Source organism: Limulus polyphemus, unplaced genomic scaffold (genome assembly GCF_000517525.1).
Source record: "Limulus polyphemus unplaced genomic scaffold, Limulus_polyphemus-2.1.2 Scaffold201, whole genome shotgun sequence".
NCBI classification, from domain to species: Eukaryota; Metazoa; Arthropoda; class Merostomata; order Xiphosura; family Limulidae; genus Limulus; species Limulus polyphemus.
In genome coordinates this window covers 265056-278630 of record NW_013665811.1, presented here as the reverse complement: position 1 = coordinate 278630, position 13575 = coordinate 265056, and the positions used below count along the sequence as shown (strand labels likewise).

Below are 13575 nucleotides of genomic sequence, written 5' to 3'. Positions count from 1 at the left end.
GTAATACATGTAAAATGATTTTAATTTTAGTAAAATATTCTCAAAATCTTTTCATTCCTCTGGGTTCCATTATTTTTAGCTGACCTCTGGTAAATATTGTTAAATTGCAAAAGTCAAAATCATTTGCACAAGCCATTCAATTTTGAAACTAATAAAAGCACTAACTACTTGTCTTTGATTGGAAAATTCAGTATTCAATTTTGTTGATATGAGAGTATATTCGTGGAGAAGTTGCAATGTTCTTTACAGAATAGAGGCATTTCATTTCTGCAGTTTTTAATTTCAAGAATTACCACCAGGAGATACTGCAATAAATCGATTTCTGCTATGAATAAAATATCTTGCTAATTTAATAGATGCTCCTGTTTTAAGGAAGTATTTTCTTTTAGCATTTTCTTTCATTCATCTACTCCACAAAACAACTACAGTACTAAGTGATTTAGGATTAAAAATTCTTCCTGTAAGTTTCTGGAAGTGTTTGCTTTGTGTAACTTCTTAGATTTTACCTGTAAAAAAAGAAGTTACTTGAAGTTTTCATTCAAAATACTACCTGTAGCAGTTATTTTGCAAAAAAATATTTTCTTTTAATTCATTTTGTTTCAATCATGTTATGAGAAATGTGAAAAATGAATTTGATTACCTTGAAATGAAATGAATGGAAGAAAGAAAACAGAATGAAATATTTGTTTAAAATACAAGCCATATATAGATATATATAAACTCTACCCTTAGATATATATATATATATATATATATATATTCATCTACCCTTAACCTAAAGATCAAGTTTCACAAATAATTAGGTTCAAATCTTTCACCTGTGGCATTAAAATTGTTTCGAAATCAATAGTTCAAAAAAATACTTATTCACTGCAGAGTAGATGGATATGAGATTTGGTGAAAGGTTTAGCACCTCTGGATAATAGGATAAGACATTTACTTTGCAAGACAAACTTTTTAACCTACATTAAACTAAATATATCTGTCAGTATGCATAATGGCATGAACTTAATGTTAGTAAAGACTTACTGCATCACATTCTATGTCACAGTTATAAATTTGATCTCGAGTACTTTGGTTATTGCTTGGTACAAAAATTTTCTGAGTTGCAACCTACTAACCCAATATTCCAAGATTAAGTCCAGACTGTAATGTAAAATTGACTGTTTGGATTTCAACAAAAATTATTATAATCATTCATGTTTCTGTAATAACTGGAGCTCTTTGTCTTTTTTATTTTTTTTCACTTTTGTATACTCTGATCTGGGCAGTGAAATTGAATCAGATCTCGCAAGAAGCTATTAACCTGAAACCCCAGGTCTGCCACTCCTCTTTCCTCAGAAACAGATTTCTGGGATTTTCACATCTTAATTCTGATATAATGTTTCATACTATGACAGAATGCAGGAGTTGTTCCTACTGCATATTCATAATCTGACAATGAAATGCTTTCTGTAATATTGGAATAATGTAAACGACATTTTTTCTCATTTCAACACTTACTTGTGTTTTTAAATAAAAAACAGTATCAAATAATGTATTAACATAGATGAAATATATTATTCATTAAACGTTTCAAATGCTGCAATGCATTTTGCATAAAATAGTCCAGTAGCAATGGAAAGCTAAACTTCTTTAAAGGTGTATCTGATTACATGATTTTTTAAGTTCTCTCCAAAGGGCTACTTGAGTGTTCAGCATCATTACAGTTGGAAATATCTTCATCGGTCACCACCCCTATCTATGCTCTCCAACCTATTTATGACAATAAATATGTTGAATTTGAATATATTTGTATAACACAATTATATACATTTTAACAGTAAAGGAAAAGACCTACTCAAATACATTTTATTGCATATACATTTCTCAGCTGCTTTATATGTTAAATTAAATAAATGAGTAACGTTCGTTAGGCTTAACACAAGTCATAGCTCTACCTGTAAGTTGTAGTGTAACAGTTACATTATTTCAAAAGAAAGAAAGAAAAGGTACAATTTCTTACCTTTCTATAAGTTCAGCTTTTCCTCCACTTGTTGTAACATTTCTTTTCAATGATTCTACTTGAAAATTCTTTACAGTCATAATTTTGTATAACGTTTGCTCCAATGTTGGTATATGATGAAAGCTTGTCCATTGTAACGACATCTAAAGGATTAGTTCGGTACTTATCCCCCATTGTATGTAAAATGTAGTAAAATACATTAATTGGTTGTTATGGAAACCATGATATATTTAGAGAACTTCTAAGTCACATATGTGTACGACTAAATGCATGTGATGTTATGGCAACTGAGAGTAAGAACTATTGAGGGGAGGGAGCTTCAGTGAAGTGGGTCGTGGATGTGTTAAAATATTTTGTCTGCGACACTTTAGTGAATACGAGAGTTTCAAAATGAAGAACAAGAACATCATTCTCAAAAAGTGATCAAATCGGACAAAGAGAAAAAAACTCTTCTGCATCTTGTAACTTGTGAAAATAAAGTAAAAAAAATGTTTGGAATACATTTCTGTCAAAGAAAAATGCGTAAAAAACTGCTGGTTTAATTATAAAATGTGTCCCCAATAGTTGTAAATAAATGGTAAAAGGAAATCATTGCAATAAAGTTTGGACATTTTTATATGTTTCATATGACAGATGTTTACTATAGGTATGTACCAAGATACGCTTGTTAACTACTGGCATGTACCAAGAAACGCGCGTTTACTAGTGGCGTGTACCAAGTTAAGTGTGTTTACCATTCAAGTGTACCGAGAAAGCCACGAGAAACAGCTAACATAAAAGAAGAAGAAAAAAAAAGAGGTTTTACACATGTGTTTGATGAGACACAGACTAAATTAAGGAGGTTTTACACCTATCTGCTCTTTTAACGCAATGTATTAATCACAGAAACTATAGCTGTACACACAAACGCATCAAGTTACAGGGTTACACTCTTCGACAGTTACTTGCACATAAAAGTTTCTTCCTCTACAGCGAGCAGCTGTATGCAGCACCTCTAAAAAGTATTCATTTTAGTTCCTCGTCTATTCAGTGACCGGGCAGCGCCCCCTCCTTTCCCACCCACCCCACCATGTTGAGGAGGGGCTACAATAACCGAGTTAGCTTCCTAACTATTACTTTTATCAACCTCCTTCCCTCCCTCCACATTTTTTATGTCTAAAAGAACGGGAGACATGTATGAGTAAAACAACGTTTACATATGTATGTTTGTATGTAATGGAACTATGGGTGGATACCTTACAAACGAAACATCAATTAAATTCGTAATGGTTATTGTTATGATCTGCAAGACTCATTGCGCTGGCTAGGTGTGTAACGTCGAATTTATGACGCAGCCAGGCGGAAAGAATTACGTGAAACCTTCCAGAACCACATGTACAGCGTAACCATACACCTTGCCAAATATGTAGTAAAAGTCAGAAACATTCGCACAAGACTAATCATCAATAACAAAAGGAGAAAACTACCATAAAGTTTCGCAAGCCTATAAAATGGAATTTTTTTAAATTGCATGTAATTTTCATTCCCAAATGTTTTAATTAATCAGAGTAAGTATCCTGTGCGTATACAGATACTAAAATAAAGTTTATATATATATATATATATATATATATATGTGTGTGTGTGTGTGTGTGTGTGTGTGTGTGTGTGTGTGTGTGTTTATTTATTTATCGAGGCCCTCTCGGTGGCTCAGTGGCAAGCCTGATGGCTTATGCACTATAAATCGGTGTTCCATACCCACAGTGGGCAGAGTACAGATAGACCATTGTGTAGCTTTGCACTTAACATCAAACAAACAATTTACGGAGGTTTCTCCTTATTGTTCATGTTTATATAGCAAGCTAAAAATATACACGACAACAAAAAATGTACCAGAGTATTCGTACTATATCGCATTTCGAGTAATGATAAATATGTATCTTCGCGACAGCTGAAATATGTGTCAGTAATTCGGTGATCATAATTAGGCAGTATTTCTGTAGATCGTTTTTAATTCAGTAATAATTAAATATCCTTCTAGCGATGCTCGTATACCATAAGTCAGTTTTGTCTATTGTAATTGTATCACACGCTTTACTTTTTGTTAATTATATATATAACATGTCTAACTTATGTAGCACAACTGAATGACACATTCAACAATTTCGGTTTCTTTTGCACTAGCGTGTTAAAATTAAAAAAAAAAGAACTTCCAAAGTGCGTGGATGATTGCGAATAATGATAATATATAATAATTACCTTTGACTGGTGAGCTCTGAGTCATTAAATGTCCTTCCTATGGGACAACATCAAAATTACGTTAATTTGTGAGAGTGAGTAAACCCAGTTATTTAGGAAGACACGCAGTTAAATTCTGTTTCTATGTGGTACAGAATGGGCAAAAAAAAAGAAGAAATAATCAATGTTTTTCGTGCAAAACAAATGACCTCAGTTCTATGTATCGGCCACGAGCACTCACGACTAACGGAAGTGCTGTAGGCGACCAGTAACGTTGATGAGCACGTGATGTATACACACACACACGCATGCATGTGTGTGCACTTATATATGTATAACTTAATACGGCAATTACATTTGTGCTTTAAAAGTTCAACCTCAAACCATATTAAATCCGAAATACATGCTTTAAATATTATTTAATTTCTGTAGTGCATATTGGTGTATAGGAGACATTCTAATACTAAAAATAAATAGTTTTTCTCTGATTGGACACTCAACGTTTCGCTTTACAGCTTCATCAGGAGTGTTCCACTAAAACATAAACCGTAACTGAGACGCTTCTGAAGAAACTGTAAAGCGAAACGTTGAGTTGTTGTTATAAAGTCGTTTATTTCTAGTATTAAAATGCTTTGAATATTACAGCAGTTCGTGATAGACCATAAAGTGTTAAGGTAATGGAGCTGCCACATCTCGCTATAGCACGTACTATACAAGTTATTCTACACTGTGACACATATTATTGGATAACAAGAAGAACACCAACACAAATGACAGAACTCCAAACGTATCTTCTACGATTGTATATCGTAAAGAACAATAAGTACATAAAGATTGGTAAGATGACACTGTTGAATACTTTATCACACACACAATTTTTTTTTTTAAATTAGTGTGGTATACAAACATATTGACCTCGGAACCACGTGTCTGTAACACTTCAGCTTAAATGTTAAACGGTCTCAGGTGACCTAGGCTAATTAAGACATTTCCTAAGTTTGTTAATATATGTAAGCCGTATTCAGTTGTACACGTATACCTGCTGATGTATCTAAAATTTTCACCGAGTTTTATATTTTATTGGATTTATCCGATTTACATATCTCACAATCTTAGGTAAACAAGAATCACCTGAAGTACCTACATCCACTATAGTTGTGCCTTTACTTTCAGTTGTGTGTGTGTACTATATTTTTCGGTGTATAAGACGCACTTTTTTAACCCAAAATTTGATGTCAAAAATATACAATATACGCAAGCCATGTTTAAATATATTTAAATAGGCATGCATAGTTTAGTTCAATTGAATGTGTTATTTATAACAATATTAGTTTTTTTCTTTTAAAAACATAACTATTTATAATGCTCCCTAAATAATAAAAAAATAAATTATAGTAATGGGTGAGGGTGAAAAGCTTGTAAATACACGACGATCCCTGTTTCATGTGGAGCAGAATTAGGCCGTTTTAGGCCTAACTTTAACAAATAAAAAATCGTTTTTGAGTGTTGCTTTGGATTCAAATGAGCTCTTTTGTGTTTAGAACAATATATACTAATTTTTAAAGTATCAAACTGAATATTTATTCAATAAAAATCTTTCAAATGCGACTGTAGCTTTTTTTCCCCAAAACTTTGTCTTCAAATTAAGGGTGCGTCTTATATTCCGAAAAATACGGTATATATAGAACAGGACAAGAAATAGAGGAAGAAGGAGAAATAAAATGGTCTTAATAGAGCTGAGGCTTGGCCAGTATGGAGGTAAAGTTATAGTAGCGTGAGCCTTTCCGTATCAATCCCAGTTGGCTACCAATGGTCATTCTATGGCCTATTGGCACGACAATTACTGTGCTGCATAAAATGGGTCAAGCTATGATTGCCATAGCGACACAGTTTTCTCAGCGGTTAACGTCACAATGTCCACTGGTCAGTGATTAAGGACACGTTTGCTTAACAACTGCTTGTGTGCGCGCGTAGTAAACTTAAGAGAGTGAAAAGAAGACGAACGAGTTCCGTTTTTACGAACGAAACAAGACCGCATCAATACCGCTCTTTCCCTTGAGACAGTCCCTGTGGCGGGCGTTAGTAGAAGCGTCTCTTATGTGATTTTAAGGCCGGTTAAATATATTTATCAACGTTTTGACCTTCATACAAACGGACCACCAACATTGCTTTCTTAACCTTGTTATGACTAGCTTTGACACACATCCAAGCGTAACCTCCGCAAAAACGTTTCAATTACACAATCAAAAGTGTAAACACGTAGCATATGGATTTAATAGAGTCAACTATTTAGTAATGAATCGTTGAATAATGAAGCGCTTAATGATATGTATAATTGTTATATAAAACCGTTTGAGAGTTTGTGGCAAGCTTCTTTTCTTTCTGTTTTTATTAAAGCTTTATGATATATTATGGTTCTAAGGTAAAAATACACATATTTATGTACACCAGATACCACAAAGAAAAAAAATGCTAGGATTCTGCCATAGTACAAAACATACGGCGAGCAAGATGTACAACCGACTAACTGTGCTCAGCTTAGTACAAGTATTTAGCTAGAAACAGTTCTATCTATCCAAGTTTCATTACGAAAGTTCTCCCCAATATATGTTCTCAAAGTAGACAGTGCCCAAGAGGTCGTTTGTATAGTTTTACAGTAGGCGTATCAAGATCTTATAGAGAAATAGTAGGGTGGACATACTAGTCAGATATGTATTAATTGTACTCACGTGATGGATTATTAGAAGTTTGGTACACTCTCAGGTAAAGGGACAGTATTTTACACCTTCAAATTATACGATATTGGGAGCCAGATTCATGCATAGCCTCGAATTCCGTGACAATACGTCTGCCGCCAAATTACACGCACATCAGGTAGTCTTTTGTGGGCTACCAGCGTAGGTGCTTACAAATACTTCCATACTGTCATAACAAGAAAAACACCTATAAGCCGAGGAACCTTCACAAGCGATCTTGGGAACTACCCAGGAAGGTGTTTTGTTGTTCTGAGGAAGGTGTTTAGAGTTGTGCAGGTGTGTGACCCTTAAGCTAAGTTAGCCTGGCCCACGTCATTCGACATATCGGGGATATGTACAGATTCGACCAAATCGCCTAACATTTAAAACAGACAGATAATTATAGAATATTAGCCATAATATGGAAGATTCGATCTTATTTATGTCCTGAAAAAAAAAAAATAAGAGTGGTTTTGTACTTAAAACATTTAAGCTCAACTTGTAATATGTAGGATGTAACGAGAGAGGGAGGGAGAGTCAGTTACTCCCAAGCATATAGCTGGAACAAAACAATAGCACGAAGAAAACAAGTAACAACGTATATTATGACATGGCGAATTGCGTCTTACTGTTTTATATTTTAGTGTTTGTGTTGACAGGAACTATGAAAGCGGTTTGTTTGTTTTGAATTTCGCGCAAAGCTACACGCGGGCTAGCTACGCTAGCCGTCCCTAATTTAGCAGTGTAAGACTAGAGGGAAGGCAGCTAGTCATCACCCCTCACCGCCAACTCTTGGGCTACTCTTTTACTAACGAATAGTGGGATTGACCGTCACATTATAAAGCCCCAACGGCTGAAAGGGCGAGCATGTTTGGTGGGATGGGGATTCGAACCTGCGACCCTCAGATTGCGAGTCGAGCGCCCTAACCACCCGGCCATGCCGGGCCTATGAAAGCGGAAACTTAAATACGAGCGTGGATGAAACGTGGAAAAGTTTAGCAATTATTTAATTTAAACACAGCAAAGAATAACACATGAATCAAAGTGTCAAATCCTTCCAGGAGGAACAGAAATACTATAAACCAATACAATATACAGTAATATAAATGCCTTAAAACATGTTCTCTGCGTAACTTTAGTTTTAAAATTTCATATAATAATTAGTTAAACAATCAGTGTTCATCAGATGAAGTTTTACATTAACTTATATGTTCTGTATTAAGTATTTTTAATCCACATTTTAGAAATTTCAACAGACTAATTGGAAGAACACGATGTGGCAGACAGAGACAATGGCATTAATCCGAACGTCACAAATCATCCCCCCCCACCCAACCGATTAAAAAACAACTCATAATTCAAAAATCGTCTTTTTTATTTTATTAATACATCTTAGTGTTTTGATGTATATGTTAAACACTTGAACCAATTGTTCAATCACGTTTCTTGCGCTTTTATCCAACGTAAAACATTACATTTAATGACCATCGAGTCTTAGCAGTTCACAGTTTATTGCATACTAACTATTAAACTGTAAAAAAAGTAGCTCGTAGGATACAATTAAGTCACATTGGTACAAAAAATTACATGATGTACATGATAGAAGTGTTTCACGACTTATGAAAAACATTTGACCAAAGTGTAAGAGTATCAGATAGTTAGTATTTGATCATGTCGAAGACAAAAAAACAAAAGTACATATAAAAAGGAATTTTGAACTACAAATGCTACACTGGTTTGTATTTTTTTAAAAAACAACAAAAACTTGAAATTAAGCTTTATTGTTTAAAAAAAAAACAGTAGAAAAATTTTACCACATGATGGCGTCTTAACATTGCATTTTTTTCTGGTAAAAATGCCCTTTTCGCACAGTTTTTGTTTTTATATTATGATATTCAGAATAACTACTTCTTAACGTAAAGTCAAATCCAAAAATACTAGCTACTAATATCAAGTGTCTTCTTGTGAAATCCATTAATAATAAAACATAAAAAACGTTAAATACCAAGGACGTGAATTACTGATTTGCAAGTTAATAATAACTCACTTAATACTGCATTCATTTGTAATATATATGAACCAACGACCCTAAAACGCAAACATGCAGAATGTAATTAATCCTGACGTCAGTAAAACAAAGCAACTGACATGATTAATTCAGATAACTTTACATTTAGTTTACGACTGGTACAAGTTCAATCCTTGTAGAATTAAATTTTTAAAACTCTCATTATATTCAAATTAGTCAAAATCTAGTCACACGGACACTTAAAACCTAAAAATACTCCCCAGAGGGGGGGGGGTTTCCTGTCATTTACAACGATAGTTGATAAAAGCAATCGATTGGCTGGTGTTTTTAAGCACTGCTTACTTTTCTGTTAACGCTGTAAAAAACAAAAAGACAAACATGAGACCTAAAACAAGAAACACCGTCACACGTTTGAAATTCCTCAGAAACGTGTAATAAATATCATTTTAACATTTTAATGACAATGCCATTTTTTTTTTATGAATAATCTTCTCAAGGAGATACAGAAAAATTATTAGTAACAAAATCAATATTGTATAATAAAAACAAACTGAAATGTCGTCAGTTCAAAACTGTTTTTATAGAGAAGTTTATCCTAGAAGTTAGGCTAGCATATGTTATTGGCTATGTATTATTAATTATTTTTCAAAGTTCGATATATTTATTAAAGTTTTGTTGTTTGTTATGAATGACCATTTTAATGTTGTGTCTAAAGAATATTTATACTTATTTACAATGAAATCAAAACTACCGTACTGTTCCTGGAGAAGCCTTTAATTATTTCTCCAACTTAGATCAAACCATAAAGAGAAATTCACGTTAAACCACGTGCATCTTAACGATGCCTTCATACTGAACCCAATGGTTAAGATGTCAAATACACCAGAAATCAAATTAAACCGTCAGCACTTTATACTCATAACCTTGCAATCCTAACCTATTAACAACGACTCTGAGTGTTTATATTTTTGTAGGTATAAACGTAAAACTAACGTTCTAAGAAATATAGACCCGAACCCGCAGCGTATTCGGTGTTTGCGTGCTGCCTAGATTCTTTGATGTACGTCTACAGAAAGCGCATACCTACAAGGTAACAGCAAAAAACAACAATGCGATTTCTGTCATCAAAGGATACAAAAAAGAAAGAAAAAAAAACAGTTGAAAGGCTTTAGGAAACCACGTGGACGTGCTGACCGAATGCAAGTGAAGTTATCAAAATTATGACAGATTTAAACAAATAGAAAAAAAAGGCATAAAGAGATTGCTCACTAAGAATACTTAGTTTGTCAAGCTTCTGGAAATTTTCACGTAATTTGAATTTTAATTTCAATTAGGATAGTCAAATCTCCTGGTGCATAATTTCAAGAGCTACGTTTTGCGTTTCTTGTCGCACCCCCCCCCCCCTTCTTGTTTTGATAGTCAAATCTCCTGGTGCATAATTTCAAGAGCTACGTTTGACGTTTCTTGTCGCCCACCCCCTCTTGTTTTGAGAACATGACATGAACCGATTTTAATGCATAAATAACTATATAAGGAAAAGTTGTAACATATCTTAATTGGATTCTAATCTTTAGTCAACATGGTTAACAATTGAGTGAAATCTTGTTTTTCACTAAAAAGTAATTTAAAAACTCAACAGAACTACAACGTTTCTTATCACAAATACAATTTCACAGAATTTTGAAATTACTATTTTAACAGAAACATATTTACATTAATTAACTTGTGCAAACTAAATGACGCAAAAAAAATTGGATAAAGAAACAAATCAAAGCTGTCAAATAGTTTTTGTTCCTTTTAAAAAATTCAGAGCCTGAATTATCAGTTAAAGTAAGATTTTAAACACCAGTTTCCTTCTCATGATGCAAGTATTAGCGAAAAAAGCTTTTTTAGCTTCTCACAGTTCCAAAAGGCTTGGCACATAAACACTCCCCCGAGGTTTAGCTTTCACAATGATATTTGCAGTAAGGGACAAGCGCATGTGACTGCATAACGTAGTATTTTGAAGAATGTTTCATTATTTGGTATTTTCTGAGAGAAAACAAACGTAAAGTATATTGGTAAACCTAAATGGTTTTGAGATGTCATATGTTACCTTACACCTATAACGCAACTCTACTCAACACAGACCTTTGTGTTAGTTTTCAAAACATCAGGATATTAATTCTTACTTGATATTAGCATTGCGGTTAATAACATAAACGGTCATAGGGAAGGAAGCTCAGTGGTTTACCTTTCCAGCACGTGGATTTCTACCTACATAAACCTATAGTCCCCCACCCCCAAAATTTCCGGGGATTAAAACCTCCTGCTGTTTGTTACTTGTATTCAGCTTCTGCTAGGGACATACAACTACTGAAGTTCTATGTACTGTATCGGGAATTACATTCTATTCACTTGGCAGAGCGATACAGTGCGTCTATAAGCACATATTTAGCTTGACCCTATGATTTGCTATTTTTTAATTACTGCCTCTGAAGTTTACCATTTCTATAAAAAACTAGATGAAGAACGTCGTTTGAATCCATGTGGAGCTTCAATTACGTCTTCTCTTCAATGATACAAACATGTAGATTTATCTAAACAGCGATTATAGCTATCGTTAGAGTAAACAGCAGCATTTCATTAAAGCATTCACACTTTATATATGCTCATTGGATTTTCGCAAAGTACATGTATACAGTATCGGTTTAATTTCATTTGTTTGTAAGCAAAATACTACACCGAAGGTTATCTGCGCTGTAACCACCACGAGTATCGAAACCCGGTTTATAATGGTGTGAGCCTCTGACTTTTAGCGCTGAGCCACTGGACGGCAGCGGTTTAATAATTAATTTCTACTGCAAATATCATGAGCGTTATTTTTATTACTTTACATTAAAAGGTTCTGATAATAAGTAATTAAAATTATTATTTTTCGATAATATTAAAACAGTCCCAGAAATTACCCGAAAACTTGCAAACTGATATACAGCTTGATAGCAGTATACAAAATACAGAAAGAAAGTGTAGTAGAGTTTGAAGAAAACTAAGATAGTTCAACGTATTGAATCTTACAGGTCAGGTTATATCTTATACACATGTACATGTAGTTATAAAGAAAACTGAGTGGCTGTAGCCTTTCTACTTTGATGAAATCAAATTTGTACAGTTAATTGATAATGATTGCCTAGTTTTAAACTCAGCCTTAAATCTTAAGATTACGTTATTTTACTGTACACGATTTTCTAACACAGCTTGGAATGAAATGCTATTTCAGTTATATATATATATGTGTGTGTGTGTGTGTGCGTACGTATGACAATTAACTGGCATGTCAACAAACTACTCTGGAGGATACTGTGTACAGTATGAGGAATAAACACCTTTTAAGGAAAACAAGCATCTCGTCACATACATTCACGAATTCTTTAACTTTTTTATTTCTAATTTCTGTATAACAGAATGTCATCACTCGAACGAAAATGGATATAACGAAGTGAAGTAATAACCATGACATAAAATAGCTGAAACCTCTTTCCTGTTCAAACGAATCTCGAGTCAGCTGATGAGAAAGATTTCAAGTTAGGCCTAAGGCTAGACAACGGCAGATGGCCTTGCATCTCACCCGCTTTCTCGTTCTCTGTACATCCAACCATTTCTACAGCTAAACCATCCCACCCTGTAGGCAAACGGTTGACGATTCACTAATGACTGGTAAAACCAAATCACAACAGCTTCCTCAGTATAGTCAATGAGCGGCCGCGGGGACTGGATGGAGTTGTTGAACACGAACGCCGAGAAAGAAAATGGCAATAGTAGTGGAAGCAATGTCACCTGTGTGAGAACGATACACAAGTGAAGCTTTACGTGTACACTACCCTAACCGCATGGATATCCCTTATCGCTTTACCACTATTTACTTGTCGGCTCCAAGCAGTTTTGTCTCTGTTAGGTTAAGATTGTGAGTAACTAAAACGGCTTTTATTCTTCGTGGAATAGTAGCCATCAAAAACATGTTTTAACATTACGCTGTAGATCACGAACGCTAGTAACTCCTTATAAAGATCTCGGCGCGGCAGTGCCCAAGGCAAAAATATAAAAACGGGAATCTTTTACAGTTAACTGAAGAAAATTCACCACTTTTCTACAGACCATATTTCAATATTCATTTTGCACAGTTTGTCACACACACATTCTTGTTCGATAATAATTATTAATTTTTATCATTATTATCATATCTTTCACACATTGGTTGAAAGATCGAAATTAAGACTGCTCGGACATCAACAATAACTAGTGAAATAACTAACTATATGATACAAAAGAAAATGAAGACTTAGCACTACCAGTAAGTGTTATTTAAACTTCTATGTTATGCTAACTAAAGAAGTGATAGAAGGATTGCTGAAAATTTCAAGAAACTTTGAGCTTTTTTATAGTATTTTGGCACTTGTGTATAAAGTTAAAATCATAAATAATATTCAACGTTAAACTGGTACACAATTAAAATAATTTATTTAGTCCTATCTATTTGTAGAGCGATAGATGGCGTAACTAAAATAGTTTTAATTTAGTTGTTACTAGTTTAACGTTAGTAATATTATTTA

At 33.9% G+C, this 13575-nt stretch overlaps 1 protein-coding gene across 5 annotated transcripts in view; it reads right to left on the bottom strand.

Annotated features, from left to right (window-relative positions):
• The window catches only part of LOC106478343 (zinc finger homeobox protein 3-like), a 172383-nt gene that overhangs the window by 119940 nt on the left and 38868 nt on the right, over positions 1-13575 (bottom strand). Inside the window, exon 1 of one of the 5 annotated variants that reach the window (XM_022381938.1) lies at positions 2006-2093. The exons of the other annotated variants lie outside the window; for them this stretch is intronic. The gene's annotated coding sequence lies outside the window, so the exon portion shown is untranslated. Of the gene's footprint in view, positions 1-2005; positions 2094-13575 lie in introns of those variants that run through there. 5 annotated transcript variants of the gene reach the window in all.